Source organism: Suncus etruscus, chromosome 4, assembly GCF_024139225.1.
Source record: "Suncus etruscus isolate mSunEtr1 chromosome 4, mSunEtr1.pri.cur, whole genome shotgun sequence".
NCBI lineage: Eukaryota > Metazoa > Chordata > Mammalia > Eulipotyphla > Soricidae > Suncus > Suncus etruscus.
In genome coordinates, this window is record NC_064851.1 from 129,092,572 (window position 1) to 129,109,597 (window position 17,026).

Below are 17,026 nucleotides of genomic sequence, written 5' to 3' on the forward strand. Positions count from 1 at the left end.
GTCAACAGACCTATTATTCTCAAGAATATGCTCTTTTGCTAAATCAGTGCTTCTCAAATAGTGGGGCATGCCCCCCCAAGGGGGGCCTCGAGGCTCCGTAAAGGGGAGCGCATTTGACCTCAGCAAATACTGTCATAACAAGTTAAGCCTCCTGTTTATGTATCTGTATGTCTCTGGAGTTGAGAGTTGCCTTGCCCTGCTTCAAACCCCACTTCGAAAAGCTATGCATTGCAAAACTTGCTCATTGTAGCCATTAATCCAGACATCACTTCTTATTAAAAAATCAGCTCAAATCATTTTATATATCTTGTTTTTTCTGGTTAAAGCTTTTTTAAAATAAAGATACTATTTACAGTAATGGGGGGGGCGTGAAAAATGTTTTCTTCTTCCTAGGGGGGCATGACAGAAAAAATTGTGAGATACTTTATTTCTAGAAATAGAATTTTTTTTGACATGGAGTAATGTAGAACTTTTAGCTTAAAAAACTATTTCTGAATTGTTGTGGAGATGAAATTATAAATAAATTCTAATGTATACCTTTACATATCAAAAGGAAAAACTCCACTTTTATTTTATGATCTTGAAAACTTTCTATTTATATATGGATATATATTAAAAGAAAACAGTAATACATATTTTCAAACTAAGAATATCTATTGCAAACATTCTACTTTAGTATTATACAACAGAGAAAGACAAAATACAGAGTTGAAAAGTTTAGTATCCCATGAATATCAAACACTGACAGAGATCTGAATCTAAGTATCAATGTAGAAGATCAACAACAATTTTTAATGAAAGAATAAAAGCTCAAACTTTCCACACTAATTGCCCTGTACTTTACCTTTTAAGGCTGTAGGCCTAAAAGTTGCCTGTCATTATGTTCTTATGCTTTTCTAGGAGGCATTTTGCATTACCTAAATTGAAGTTCTACTACAAAGCTATAGTGATCAAAACAGCATGGTGGTATATAAAACAAGGCAGAATTTTTGACCAGTGGGTTAAAATAAAATATCCAGTGAAAACCCCCAATATCTGGTCAATTAATTTTGACAAAGAAGACAAGAACATAAAATGAAACAAAAAGTAAGTCTCTTCAACAAATATTGCTGGGACAATTAGATAAACAAATGTAAGAAATTAAAGATTGGTCTATGCCTCACAACTTGCACAAAGACAATTTAAAGTGGGTCAGACCTTAAGATCGTACTTGAATCCATTAAGTACATTGAAAAAAATATAAAACAGTCCAAGGCTTATGCCTCAAAGAAGTCTTTATTGATAGGATGCCAATGCAAGAGCTATAGAATCAAAATGGAATAAGTGGGACTATATCAAAATAAAAAGTTTCTGTATGGAAAAATAAACACAGGCTAAAATAAAACTAAAAGACAAATGAGTACAAGAAAATAATTTAACTCAACACATCATATAAAGGGTTGATATATAGGATGTACAAAGTGCTCACAAAGGTTAATTTTAACTACCTAAAAACACCACTTTAAAATGAGGAGAGGAAATAAAGAGACACTTTTCTGAGGAAGACCAATAGATGGCCTAATGGGCATATGAAAAAATTTTCATCATCACTAATCATTAGGGAAACCCAAATGAAGACAAAATGAGGTATCATCTTACACCAATGAGGATGGCACATATCAAAAATGTTGAGAACAATTTGTGCTGGCAGAAATGTGGTGAAAAAGTACTTCTCATCCACTACTGGTGGCAATGCTACCTGTCCCAACCCCCATGGAAAACAAATGGAGAGTTCTCAGGAAACCTAGAATCTAGCTGCCATCTGACCCATTAATCTCACTTAGGATATCTAGCATATGGACAGAAAAACACTCACCCACAGTATGTCTGTACATTTTTCGCTTTGGCAGCACATATACTAAAATCGGAAGGATTGTAGAAAAAATTAGCATGGCCCCTGCTCAAGGATGACACCCAAAGGGATGTATGTACACCACTATTGACTGTAGCAATCAGTATAATATCTAAGAGTTGGAATCTTAAACAACAGAAAAGTGGATACAACAATGTATGAGTTATCATTATTATGTGGTACATATATACTATATAATACTACATAGCTATAAGGAATTATGTAATAAAGCAATTTGCATCAACATGGATGTAACTGGAGATATATTAAATGACGTAAGTCAAAAAAAGGACAAATATAGGATGTTTCTTGCTTGTAGTATGTAGAATAACTGCATGAAGAATTGTAATGTTTTAAATGGGAATTTGAGGACATAAGATACAGAATATGAGTGAGGAGAATAAAAGAAATTGAATGGAGGAAGAGAAATACAAATATGAAAGGACTTCTATAATTTATAAGTGGTTTTCAGGTGCATTTGTGGTATTAAGAAACAACAGAGCTAAATATCTATGCCAGAATCAACAACAATAAAATCATGACACCCAATATTTAAGAATCCAAATTTAAAATGGGGCATTTATACTGGCAGGCTAGAACATGGGATGATGACATGGTATGGACTCTGGGATCATTAGTGGAGGTAGATTGACATTGAGATGGGATTAGTAATATGTCTATTACCAATTATGAATCTTTGTAAATCACTATGGTTTAAATAAAAATATTAATTACAAAAATAAAAGAATAAGTAAAAAGAATCGAAATAGAACCAGGAAAATAGGAAAGAGATATGGAGAGCATTCCTCGCATTTTAATTCTGGGTACACCATACCATCAATATCTCTATTATGTGTGTCCCTCTTGGCTTCCAAACATTATTGGGTGGACTTGGTAGCCCTTAGCACCACTGTATCAAGCTACACTGCTTCATCTGGCAGAGGACAACAAACCAGGAGGCCCACACACCCAGCACTGGGCAGACTATCACAAGAGTGACCCATGCACTGATCAAAATAAGATTATTTGTGGTAAGCATTCCTAGATATGCACAGGGCTTACTCCCAGCTCTGTGCTCAGGACTTAATCTTGGCCTTGTGCTCAGATGGTACTTTGAGTACTTGCAAGTATCAAATTCAGTTTAGCTACGTTCAAAGTTAATCTCTGGCCCCAAGATAAGATTTTATTTTTCGTTTGATTTTCAACAAGAACTAAACAGGTCATGGTTTTATGTTTATGAATAACTCCTGTTAGAAAGCACAAAGATTTGGAGACACAAATGTGGTGCATTTATCATACCTGAGCAAGCTAGCTCCTAAAATTCTATATCATCTATCTGATTCACAAAATAATTTTTTGTGCTTTATTTCTTCTTAAACCTCCCATCATTCAATTTCAATTGAAAATTTGAATAAAGATAATATAATTAAGTAACTGATAATAAAGTGCTGAGAAATCACTACTGGCAACCTCAGGAGAACATATGGGATGCCGGGGATCAAAATGTGTCAGTTACATGCAAGGCAGATGTCATAGTTGTACTATCACTTTGGTCCCTGTGATATGGGATATTCTACAGACTGTAATATTCAGTTATTTTTAATTGCATTAATACTCAAAATTATTTCAGATAACTGCATAGATTCAACAATAAGTATAGTAATTTATGTAAAGCATGCAGCAAATTAACTCAAAGTATTTTTGTATCTTTATGTTTTTCTTTATGTATCTTTATGTTCATAGCAATAATATTCCTAATAGGTAAACATAGAATCAAATTTCACATCAATAGATGACTGAATTATGATTCTTTGGTATCTATATTTATTTGAGCACTACTGTGCCTTTTAAAAGATGAGATTGGGCACCTTGGGATGCACAATGGGTGGAACTTGATTCAGTTAGGATAAATAAAATAAGTAGGGAAGAAAATTATTATTAGATGGATTTATTCGTAAGTATAATATGAATAATTTAAGCAATGATGAAATTAACTAGCAAAAATGACAAAACTAACTCCTACTGAAAACTATGGTGGCTACTAGAGGGAAAGTAGAGAGTGAGAAAAATGGTAACATCTTAGTGTGGGCATGACATTGGGACTTTCATGGATGGGTTGATTATTTTATAATTATAAATATGTAAGGCTATGCTCCTGAAATGCTTTAGTATCATTAATCAATGATAATGCAAACTTAAGTAATTGCAAAAATAAATCATAAACCAAAACCTGTATTCCCAGGTTCCTTTCAATTTTCTATAACTGAAATAAAAATCAGTGAGATGTAGCAATCTCTCCAACCATTGGTTTCATTGCAGATACAGTTTTACAGATCACTGGATTTGTCTAAGGGACTTGTGATCATAGTACAAATAAAAACATGTCTCTATGATGTTATAAAGAATATTATATTTTAGCTTTTGAGCTCAGCAACGCTGAGCATGGCTATGCACACAGGGATCATTTATGGTGGAGTTCAGGGAACAATATGTAATTGAAGTGCCCTAGCCACTGTACTGATTTTCTTCTCCCTTGTAACATAGCTGCAGCTTCTTAAAAAATATATCTAACATGATATCAGAGTTAATTGAAACTCATCCTAATGTTTAAAAAGCCAGGGACAAATGAAAACAAAATACATAGTAAACATTCTATTAATATACTGTTGTCTTTATTTTCCACATTGGTTCAATGTGTAAGATATTAGGGTACTGTATCATTCGTAAAATTGGTGAAGGAAAAGCAGTCAGTAACACTACCAGGGAATTAGATTGCATTTAGAAGTCAAAGGAGAATTGAAGGAAAGACAGTACAAGAAAACCTAAGGCGACCAATATTTAATTCCTAGGCACAGGTGAATCCCTAAACAAAGAGCTAGGATTAAGGTCTGAGCGCTGTTGATTGGTTTCACCAAAAGTGATAGGAATTTATTTGGTGCTAATTTAAATGTATTTGGTGCTAATTAAAATTTAAGTACTAAAGATGGAGAATTTGTGACATAACCACATCATCCATATCTAATCCATCAAATACATGGTTCAAATAATCAAATAATTAACTTTAGATGACATTTTAAATACTTCCATTAAAATAGGAACAATTTTCAGAGCAAACTCATCAACATTTTTGTAGCAAAATTTTAACATATTCATTATTATTAAATTTAATTCTTTTGTTAGATTGTGAAATTTTAGGGCTACACCTGGCATTTCAGGACTTACTCCTGGCTCTGCTCTCAGGGATCATATCTGGTGGTGCTTGGGGGATCAATGATATGCCAAGAATTAATCCTAAATTGGTCATGAGCAAGGCAAACACCATTTTCTCTAGTTCCCAAATTTATCTGTTAAAAATAATATATGTAAATTCTTCCATTATTATTATTATCTAGAGCATCATATATCATACTTATCCCTAATCTCAAATATAATTTAAGAAGATTTTCACTTAATTCTATTAATACACAATTTAGTGTAAGATATTTATTAATATAACTATAGATAGATGAGAGTTATGTGTTGAGGTGGAGATAGAAGAAAAAAATCTACATTTTAACTAGGTTATTTAGCTAGAAGTTTGACAACAGAAATCTATTGCTACCTTTGTTTTTTCATTAAAATGTACCATGATCACTCCTAATTTATTTTTGAGGAATTTCTTTGGAGTGAAACAAAAATACAAAAAAATGAGTATACATGCAGATCAATATATAACAGAAAATATAACACAAGATGAATCTAAGCTATGAATAAAAGATAAAATAATTGAACTATGTATCCTTCCTACCCTTTCCCTCATGGTATTTCATAAAAATCTTAAATAACAATATAGTTTTTCAATAAAATACAAATTATATCCATGGTTAAGAAAAATTTTGATCCAAAATTGAATCTAACATAAGTGAAGGTCTCAATTTTATTGGCGGAATTCCTACCTGTGTTTACCTTTATTTGCATTTCCTTTATCCCAAATATAAATTAATGAAGTCATACGAGAGGCAATTTTCTTTTATTATAGCTCTGCAATAATTCATTCTTTGATGTTTGGCAATCAACTTAACCTCTTTGGTTGTGATTTGTAAATATAGTCTTTTAAAGGTCCTTTCAATTTTTAACTCACAATTTGATTATGATTTTCAAACATGTCTAGACAGGTATATAAGGACTATGCTCATTTTTACTTAAATGCAAGTGAAAATGAATTTGCCTTTCAAATTGAAAAAAATTGCTTGGGGAAAGGTATTAGACAATAATATTGGCAAAAATCAGGACCAGAGCAGTAGCACAACGATAGTGTTTGCCTTGCATGTGGCTGACCTTGGATGAATCTGGGTTCAATTTCTGGCAATGGTCCCTTTGAGCCTACCTGGAGTAATCCATGAACCTATATATATATATATATATATATATATGTATGTATGTATGTAAATGCTATTTTTGCATATATGCATATACATACTTACATAAGCAAAAGTAAAATTTTTGTCAGTCCTAAAATCATCATTATCCTTCATAAAATGAAATGTCAATTTATTTTAGTAAATAATAGTCATTTAATTTTATGTTTTGTTTTTTTCCAAATGTTCAGTTTATTATGCTAGTTATTTCATGTAATGTTTCTTGTAAATGACATAACCAAGATTTATTTGATGATTCAAAGCAACATAACTACAGAAGGCCAGTCACAGAAATCACAAAATGAGTCAAGATAATCTTTAGTGAATTACTTAATGACATAAACAACATAAAAATTTGTTCCTAATTGTTCATCATTTATACGTATCTAAATTTACTCTCCAGCTTCAGATTGCCACTCAGAAATGCACAACCATGACTCTAAAATCTTCAAATAGTTTTACTTTTTTTCATTTAAACATTATTACATAAATGATTGTTTTTAGGTTTCAGTCATGTAAAGAACACGACCCATCACCAGTGCAACATTCCCATCACCAATGTCCCAAATCTCCCTCCTCCCCACCCAACCCCCACTTGTACTCCAGACATACTTTCTATTTCCCTCGTATATTCTCATTATTAGGATAGTTAAAACCTAGTTATTTCTCTAACTGAACTCATCCCTGTTGTGGTGAGCTTCAGCACTATTTACCATAACAAGACTCTGGAAACAGCCAAGATACCCTTCAACAGATGAATGGCTAAAGAATCTGTGGTACATATACACAATGGAATATTATGCAGCTGTCAGGAGAGATGAAGTCATAAAATTTTCCTATACATGGATGTACATGGAATCTATTATGCTGAGTGAAATAAGCCAGAGAGAGAAAGAAAGACGCAGAATTGGCTCACTCATCTATGGGTTTTAAGAAAAATGAAAGACATTCTTGCAATAATAACTTTCAGACACAAAAGGGAAAAGAACTGGAAATTACAGCTCACCTCATACTTTTATGTTTTAATAATCTAATTATTATTCTTGTTTTCAATTAATTTCACAAATTACAATTTATACATTTGTAGATTAACCTCCCAAACCTAACAATATCTTTTGTACAGTATCTTTAAAATAACTGTAATTATTTCTTAAACATTGCCTTTATATAGAATTCAATGTTTCAATATCCATTCAAATACTAGAACTTAATTCCCTACTCACATAAGAAATATTTCTGCTAAATTTTTCTGTTATGGTAGTGAATTTTCTGATAACATTTTAGTTACCTGTAACTCATATTGAACCTATCAAAACTCTTTGAACATTTATTTATTTATTTATTTGGTATACCATATCTAACATATAATGCTGTGCCAGGCTCTGCAGAGCAAGTGAGTGTGGTCCTGTTCTGTGATACTACTTGAGCATAACAGGCTCAAAGGCCACCATAGCTACACCTTGTGACACCTGAGTGGCCATGTATTAACAGATGGGATCAAAACTGTGTTTCCATATATGCGAAGCATGCAGCCTTGGCCACTAGAAACCCTCTGGTTCAAGAAGAAAAAAATATCTGAAGGCTCTTCTCACTGTTTTTTTTTTTTTCCAACTAGAGTTTGATTATGGTACAAATGCTCAAGTCAGAGACTGGAGAAGTATACTGAGATTCACTTCCTTTATAAATGTTCTTGTTATTTATTTTTCCACTAAAGACCACTTTCCCCAATTGTTCTTATTTCTAAGACAAATAATATTCTGCAACACAAAACTTGTAAAAGTAAGTAAAAATATTTTAGAATCTAACCTACTATAGAAATTTAGGACAGGATGCTTCTACAGTGATATTATGGTCCTTGCCTTGTACATAATGGTCCCCAAACAAAACAAAACAAAAAAATAAGATAAAGAAAAGAAATTTAACTCAAAATCTTAACCAGGGTTAAGTGAGAATAAAACTTTCAGGCCTTGAAATGTTTATAAAAATTCACGAATAATATTTTTCACAGATTCTTATAATCATTCTCCATACTTTATTATGTATACATAATTTCAGGATATGAGTCTAGTCTAGAAAAATCTGTGATACATTTTTACCCTTTATATTCTGTTTAATAATTCTCTGTGAAGATTATTGGAAAAACATTTACCACATTGTTTTGTAATTCACTATAAAACTTAAATAGCAACTAATGCATTTTCTTCTAAATTCAAGGACTTTGTCAAAATTGATTTTAAAGGGTTAGAAAAGAACTTGAGTTTTTAAAATATAGTTTCAAATCAGTAAATAAAATAATGTAGAAAAAAGCATGATAAATTATTTCTATTTTATCATTGTTATTCAAATCATGCAGTTCTGTTTCTAGAATATTTGTTTAATGCTTTAACAAAAATCAGATTATTTATATCCTGATGTGATTAACTGAATTCATTGAACTTTTTGTTATGATTCTAAGTATGGAATTTTTTTCTGGAAAACTGGTAAACAATAGTTTTATTGTTCTTTCTCGTGGAAAGAAAAAAAATACCATGTTTGCGACTGAAAATAAGCTGCAAATAATTGTGAAAATAAATGATTTCAAAATTTCTTGGTTTCTATTTTTAGCATATTAACTCAAATGCCGAAGTATGTCTCCTATTTTATATCTGAAGTTTCCAGAATATCAAAATAAATAATAGAAAACATCCTTCATATTAAATGGAAAATATATTAAGTTAGCACACATTTCTTCAAGATGAAACATGACTCAACAAATGATTTCTCACAAAGAATATATTCAATATTTTATCAGTATTAGAAGTTATTCAGTCTCCTTTTACTCATAATTTATAATCAACAAATAGCTTGTTTTTCCCAATATTTTCCCAATATTGGAAATATACACTTTTAGAAGTGTATAATCAATTTCTTTATATAGTGATTATTGGTTAGATAAAAATATGCATATAGAAAACAGTTATACAAATAGCATGTCTTTCAACAGTTTACCATATGCTTCAAAACTAGAATTGTCAAGCACATAATTCTTTGTTCATTCATAGGATATGTATGTATTTTTTAGAAAATAATGAATTAATGCAAGTTAAATTTGCTATTTATTTCTTTATTTTAAGTCATATATGCACACCATTATTAATTGGAGCAATTATAGAAATAATTAAGATAGATAAGATAGAGAATAAATTTAGGTGTTTAAAACAGATTATTGTGGCCCAGAGGGATAGCACAGCAGTGTTTGCCTTGCAAGCAGCCAATCCAGGACCAAAGGTGGTTGGTTCGAATCCCGGTGTTCCATATGGTCCCCCATGCCTGCCAGGAGCTATTTCTGAGCAGACAGCCAGGAGTAACTCCTGAGCACCGCTGGGTGTGACCCCCCCCCCAAAAAAAAAACCAAAAAAACAAAAACAACAAAAAAAAAGAACCCAAATTATTGGATAATGAGAGCATTGCATATAATATAATAGACTATATGAAACTGCAAGGAAGGATAAACTTATGCAATATTCTCCAACATGTATGAAACTGGAGTTAATTGAACAAAGTCAGAAAAAAAATCATGTTATTGAACTAAGTCAGAACTACAAACATCAGATATTTTCCTTTATCTGTGATATACGAAATGATAAAAAGGAGAATTTAAGTTTTCTTGGACCATCCTAAACTATCATGTTATTGAACTAAGTCAGAACTACACACATCAGATATTTTCCTTTGTCTGTGATATATGGAATGATAAAAAGGAGAATTTAAGGTTTCTTGGACCATCCTAAACATGTTATTGAACTAAGTCAGAACTATAAACATCAGATATTTTCCTTTATCTATGATATATGGAATGATAAAAAAGAGAATTTAAGGTTTCTTGGACTATCCTAAACTATCCTGAATATTTGTATATAGGACTGAGAAGGTTAGGGAAGGAAAGAAACCAAGGGGTAGGGTAAGATATATTGGCAAAATAAAGCTGTTATATCTTTATGTTTCTGAACCACATAAATAACATTGAATATAACAACTATTACAGTATAACTTAGAAAATTTCCTATCAAGGATGCAGACTGGGGAATGAGAAGAAAACTGAGGATATTGGTGAAGGGAGGTTTGCACTGATAATGGAATAATTATTTGAAAATTATGTTCATGAAGCTTATTTATGAAAATCATTGTATACTATCACAATAGAAAAAGAAATTTAGAAGTCACTAAAGGAAAAATATGTAAGTCTAAAAACCATAAAAATGTCACCAATAGCATACTAACATTAATAAATGTATTGCGATAGATTTAATAAAAGGGGTTATGTAAATAAACTTATCATAACTATTCTAATATGTATTTAAGTATAAATATGCAAAATATACTTAAATTAAACTGCGATTTATTAACTTGGATAAAGATTTTAAAAATGTTCATTTATGAGAGATTTTGCATAGAAATACTAAATATCGAGGTGAATTATATTTTTTATCATATATATATTTACATATATATATTTACCATATCTATAATTATTATAAATTTAAAAATAAGTGAATATATTTTGGTAGTATTTACATTTTTCAAAGATCCATATACTATATTTAAAATATTTTTATTTTTTTGAGAGTACTATCAAAAATGCTTAGAGGGAGTTAGAAGCTACACCTGACAATAATAGGTTAGACTAAGTGCAAATCAATGCTTGCAAAGTTTTATGGTTCTTTTTCTAATTCTAATTCTTTATAGCTACTTTTATTTTTTGCTTACATATTTTCTTAAAACCCTTTCATTGATAATTTCTGATAATCATTCGACAAGTATGCAATTCCAACTGTTCTTTTCACTGTGAAAATGTATTCATCTGAAAACTATGGTCAGTTGTACCATAAACTTTGTGTGGTAAAGAAAGTGTGCATTTTGTACTGTTGTGTTCCACCTCCTTTTTCCCCTTCGTCTCTCAAAACTAGGATGAGAGCTTCCAGAAGGACTACGCCCATTTTCGGCGTATTTGATTTTTCCCCAATTTATTACTTTTCTCTTCTTCAAACAAAACCACAAAACTTGAACTATCTAGTCCTGCCTCCCAACTAGAGCGGGAAATAAGGGAAGTACCAAGACCAAACAGGTGTAGGACCACTAAGTAGTTAGCTAGGCACACATGGGACCACTTATTCTGGCAGCCCCAGGGGTAAAGGAGGATATGGGATATAGGATGGGAACGGAGGTGGAGGGAGGACAATTCGGTGATGGGAATTCCCCTGATTTTATGTTAATATGTACCTAAAATATTATTGTCAATGATATGTAGGCCACTACGATTAAAATAAAAATTATATTAAAAAGAAAATGTGCATTTTAATGACTTTTTATTTTAATTTATATATAACACATTCTCCACTCACATTTATATGTTTTAAAGAGCAGTAAGATGGACTTTCTATTGCTGTTAACAAGTTTATATGATTGTGTGTTTCCAAATGTCATAGTTTGTTGATAATACAAATAGAATACTGAAGCGCAGAGGTTTACCTCAACACAATTATTTTAGTTAATGCCCTCTTGTACCCCAAAATATATGAAAATTTAATATATTGCTATTAAGTTATATTCTTCCAAAAATAAAAATTAGTAGAATATTGTACAACAAAGATGGTATCTGACTATCTTCAATTTTCATGTGCAATTTCTTCAATTTAAAATAAATTGCAAAATTAAAGATTACTAATTGAATAAATAATTTTATAAATATATGCCACATAGTAAATCCATCTCAGCTGAAATATGAAAGCAAATAGTGCTTTCAAGATGGTAATCTTTTAAACACAATTTTATCAGATTTTCATTTTAGCTCAAGATATGTAAATAACTTAACAATATTAAATGTTCACCTATCATTTTCAGAATGTAAATTCAGAATAGTCAAAGATAATCTGTAATCTGTACATTGGAAACTTTCTATAATGCATATATTCTGGTAATGCATATATTTTCACAAATTTGTCAACAACTGATTTTTTTTTTTTTTTTGGTTTTTGGGCCACACCCGGTGACGCTCAGGGGTTACTCCTGGCTATGCGCTCAGAAGTCGCTCCTGGCTTGGGGGACCATTTGGGACGCCGGGGGATCGAACCGCGGTCCGTCTCCTAGGCTAGCGCAGGTAAGGCAGGCACCTTACCTCGAGCGCCACCGCCCGGCCCCATCAACAACTGATTTTTAAAAAATTAAGTGTAAAATGAAAATTTCACAAGTCTATCAAATAACAAGTTAAAACTATCGTGGAAAGAATTCAAATGGGAAACATTCAGGAAACATTCAATATGTTTGCATATTTAAACTTAAATACATATTAGGTTAGTTATAACATAATAAGTTTATTTACATTGCAGCAATACAAGCATTTATTAATAAAAAATAATTTCCTTTCATCTAGTTATTTCTATGATTATATTTTTGTTTTAGCACTTGTCATTGTAGTTTTACTTTGTTTTATGATACCCTTTGTCATGTAATTAATTGCATGCAAATATGCAAACAGATAAGTTTATTGATTGATGTTTTCTACTCTAAGAGAATGTAGTATAAAAGCAACATTGAATTATAATCATGTAATATATAGTGATTTCCACATTAATGTTATTTTTCATCATAAAAACTCATCACATCACAAAATATAATTTCCATTATAATACGTATAGAGGCTGGAGCAATTGCACAGTAGATAGCTGATCCAGATTCAATCCCTGGCATCCTATATGACCACCTTCAGCCTGCCAGGAGTGATTCTTGAGAACATAACCAAAAGTAACCCTTGACAGAAAAATCAAACAAAAAATGTACATTATCTTTATGCCAATTGTTTTTTTTTTTTTTTTTTTTTGGTTATTGGGTCACACCCTGCAGCTCTCAGGGGTTACTCCTGGCTCTCTGCTGAGAAAATCACTAGAGAGACCAAATGAGATGCCAGGATTTGAACCACAGTCCTTCTGCATGCAAGGCAAATGCCCTAGCTCATGCTATCTCTCCAGCCCCTCTTTATGCCAATTCTAAACAAAACATGCCTTTAAACTTTATATACACTTTAATCATAACAGTTTTATAATGAGGGGCCTGAGTGGTAGCACAGTGGTAGGCCCTTGCACACAGATAACCCAGGACGAAGGCAGGTTTGATCCCTGGAATCCCATAGGATCCTCTGAACCAGGAGCAAATCCCAGGCACAGAGCCAGGAGTAACCACTGAGTGTCACTGGGTGTGGCCCAAAAACAATATATGTATGTGTATGTATGTATATATTATATATAATAAATAATTTCCTGCTAACTACAGGGATCTTGAAAAACTTGCATTTCATTTACATGTTCCCTATTTCTATCAAATCAATGATTTATAAAATGATGGCCCAAATTGCATTTGAAAAAGTATCTATTGCTATTGTTTATCAGGAGAATATAAATCAAAAATGTCTAAAACTCAATTATCAATAAATTTGCAAAATTCTTTTAAGTAAATACAAAAGACAAATGAACTTCTCTAAGTTCATTATGGTACTATTCATAATAACCAACACCTGAAAGTGGCCCAAGAACTCAAGATAATTAGCAAAAGAAAACTTGGTACATATAGACAATAGAATTAATATTAATAAAAGAGGGGCTGGAGAAATAGCATGGAGGTAAGGCATTTGCCTTTCATGCAGAAGGTTGATGGTTCGAATCCCGGCATCTCATATGGTCCCCTAAACCTGCCAGGAGCGATTTCTGAGCATAGAGCCGAGAAACCCCTGAGCACTGCCGGCTGTGACCCAAAAAAAAAACAAAAACAAAAAAAAAGAAAAATATTTAAATATTTACATTTTACTGGATGATTAGAACTAGAGGGAAGTCAAGTCAAGTCAAAAGAATAAAGACAAAAAACATAATCAACAATAGTGAATGCACATTGGTACTTTTAAACTACATCTCCAGCAACACTAGTACTTTTTGAATTACATTTGGCCTTGGTGAGCTTTGTGTGAGTACCTTCTATATCATCCCGTTCTCTTTCTTATATATTGTGTCCTTTTCTCTTTGACTTACTTTTCTAATATGGTATTCTCCACTTCCATCCATGTTACAGAAATCTGCTTGGGTTAAATGTGTTGTGCATGAGGTAAAACTGTTTGGCTCTATGAAAGCATTTACCCTGTAATGTTTGTCTAATCCTGAGATGACAAGTATGATTAATTGGGACATTGGAGATGGGAATGTTGCACTGGTGATGGGTGGTGTTCTTTATATTGCTGAAACCTAAACACAATTATGTATGTAATCAAGTTGTTTAAATAAGTATATATTAAAAATTGTTTAGTATGATCACTGTAAAAAAGACATTATCCTGGCCTTTTCAGGAGGGTCCTAAATAATCACAAGAATCATTTAATATTTTCGTTTTTATTTGTTAATAGTTAGGCAATATGATTTGTAATATTATTAACAATAGAACTTAAGGCATTTAAAATTCCAGCATCAGATCCATCATAAGTGTATCAACTTCACTCTAAATTTCCTATTTTATGGCCAAAAGACACATGAAAAAATGCTCCACATCACTAATCATCAGGGAGATGCAAATCAAAACAACTATGAGGTACCACCTCACAACCCAGAGATTGGCACACATCACAAAGAATGAGAACATGCAGTGTTGGCAGGGATATGGAAAGAAAGGAACTTTTATCCACTGCTGGTGATAATGTGTCTAGTTCAACCTTTATGGAAAGCAATATGGAGATTCCTCCAAAAACTGGAAATTGAGCTCCCATACAACCCAGCTATACCACTCCTAGGAATATACCCTAGGAATACAAAAATCCCTTCTTTACACATATAATTACTGCAGCACTATTTACCATAGCAAGACTCTGGAAACAACCAAGATGTCCTTCAACAGATGAATGGCTAAAGAAACTGTGGTACATATACACAATGGAATATTATGCAGCCATCAGGAGAGATGAAGTCATGAAATTTTCCTATACATGGATGTACACGGAATCTATTATGCTGAGTGAAATAAGTCAGAGAGAGAGAAAGACGCTGAATGGTCTCACTCATCTATGGGTTTTAAGAAAAATGAAAGACATTCTTGCAATAATAACTTTCAGACATAAAAGAGAAAAGAGCTGGAAGTTACAGCTCACCTCATGAAGCTCACCACAAACAGAGATGAGTTTAGTTAGAGAAATAACTACGTTTTGAACTATCCTAATAAAGAGAATGTACAAGGGAAATAGAAAGCCTGTCTAGAGTACAGGCGGGGATTGGATGGGGAGGAGGGAGATTTGGGACATTGGTGATGGAAATGTTGCACTGGTGATGGGTGGTGTTCTTTACATGACTGAAAACCAAACACAATCATGTATGTATTAAAGTTGTTTAAATAAAAAAAAAAGAAAGGGAAAAAATTTCCTATTTTAAACCCCCTTGATAGATTCAGTTTAGTAGGCCAAGTTCTTGGGTTCTGGTGCTATGGGCCATTTGTTATTTCTTTACTGTTTCTTGATAGGCCACACATAAAATATATCCTTAGAAATTATAAAAAATTCAAAAAGAGAAAATAATTTTAATAGCATTATGAGTATGACTTGGTCAGCTATTGCTGCCTCAACGTGGTAGGAACTGGCCAGTGAAAGTTATTGTCTGGGAGAAAAAAAGAAATGAATTCTTTAGGAAAGAACTAAAGTCCAGCTGGTCTCAGTGGAATGAGTTCATACTTCTAATCTCCAGAAATGCATTATTTTTTTGTTGATTTAATCTTTAAATATATAGTAATTATACTATGAACAGGTAATAAATACTATTTAGAAACTACAAAAGTGTAGGCAAACCACAAGACTTCTATTTGTCCTCTTTTCTCTCTCTTCCCTACCTTTAGAGTAATATAAAAGAGATCCCTGGTTTATATGATTGAAAATTCTATTTATTTATGCGAAGCATACCCACACAAGTCTCCACAGATAAAAATTAAGAATACAATCTATTTTGACACACCTTAGTGAATTCGCTTGGACGACAAAGTTCAACCTGATTAATAAATTTCTGGTTGACTTTGAACTGAAACTAGCTGTGTTTTAAATTGCAATAGATCATTGAAATTGCAGACCAAGATTATTTTGCTGTTTTTACAAAGAGAGTATAACATCAATCAAATATCTCAATTTTTTCCTTGACATTGTTAGTCATATCTTAGATTTCAATTTATAGTTACAGGAAGACAAAGAGGCTATTTAAGACATTCATTGTCATTTAGTAGAAAAATTATATATGTAGTATTTTAGAGGCTTATACATTTTTGTCTCTAATTTTTTTAGTCAAAATAAATAAATAAACTAAATAAATGAATTAAATAAATCAGACCTTAGAAACACTTGTTATTGCTACATATATCCTTGTCCAGATTCTTTTTATTCTAATTATAAATATACATTTTATTATATGCAAAAATTCTTTTTGTATGATTTGTATAATTTTTATTTTTTCTTTATTTAAACATCTTGATTACATATATGATTGTGATTAGGTTTAGGTCATGTAAAGGATACCCCCATCACCAGTGCAACATTCCCACCACCAATGTCCCAAATCTCCCTCCATCCCACCCCACCCCCACCTGTACTCCAGACAGGCTTTCCAGTTCCCTCATTCATTCACATGATTATGGTAGTTCTCTGTGCAGTTATTTTTATAACTTCACTCACCACTCTTTGTGAAGTGAGCTGGAA

At 32.1% G+C, this 17,026-nt stretch overlaps 1 protein-coding gene and 1 non-coding gene across 2 annotated transcripts in view; one reads left to right on the forward strand and one right to left on the reverse strand.

Moving 5' to 3' along the window:
* The window catches only part of SGCZ (sarcoglycan zeta), a 1,030,117-nt gene that overhangs the window by 19,048 nt on the left and 994,043 nt on the right, over nucleotides 1-17,026 (reverse strand). The window lies entirely within an intron of this gene.
* On the forward strand, nucleotides 1,878-1,980 carry LOC126007629 (U6 spliceosomal RNA). Its single transcript, XR_007495147.1, has one exon. It is a non-coding gene; the product is annotated as a U6 spliceosomal RNA (small nuclear RNA).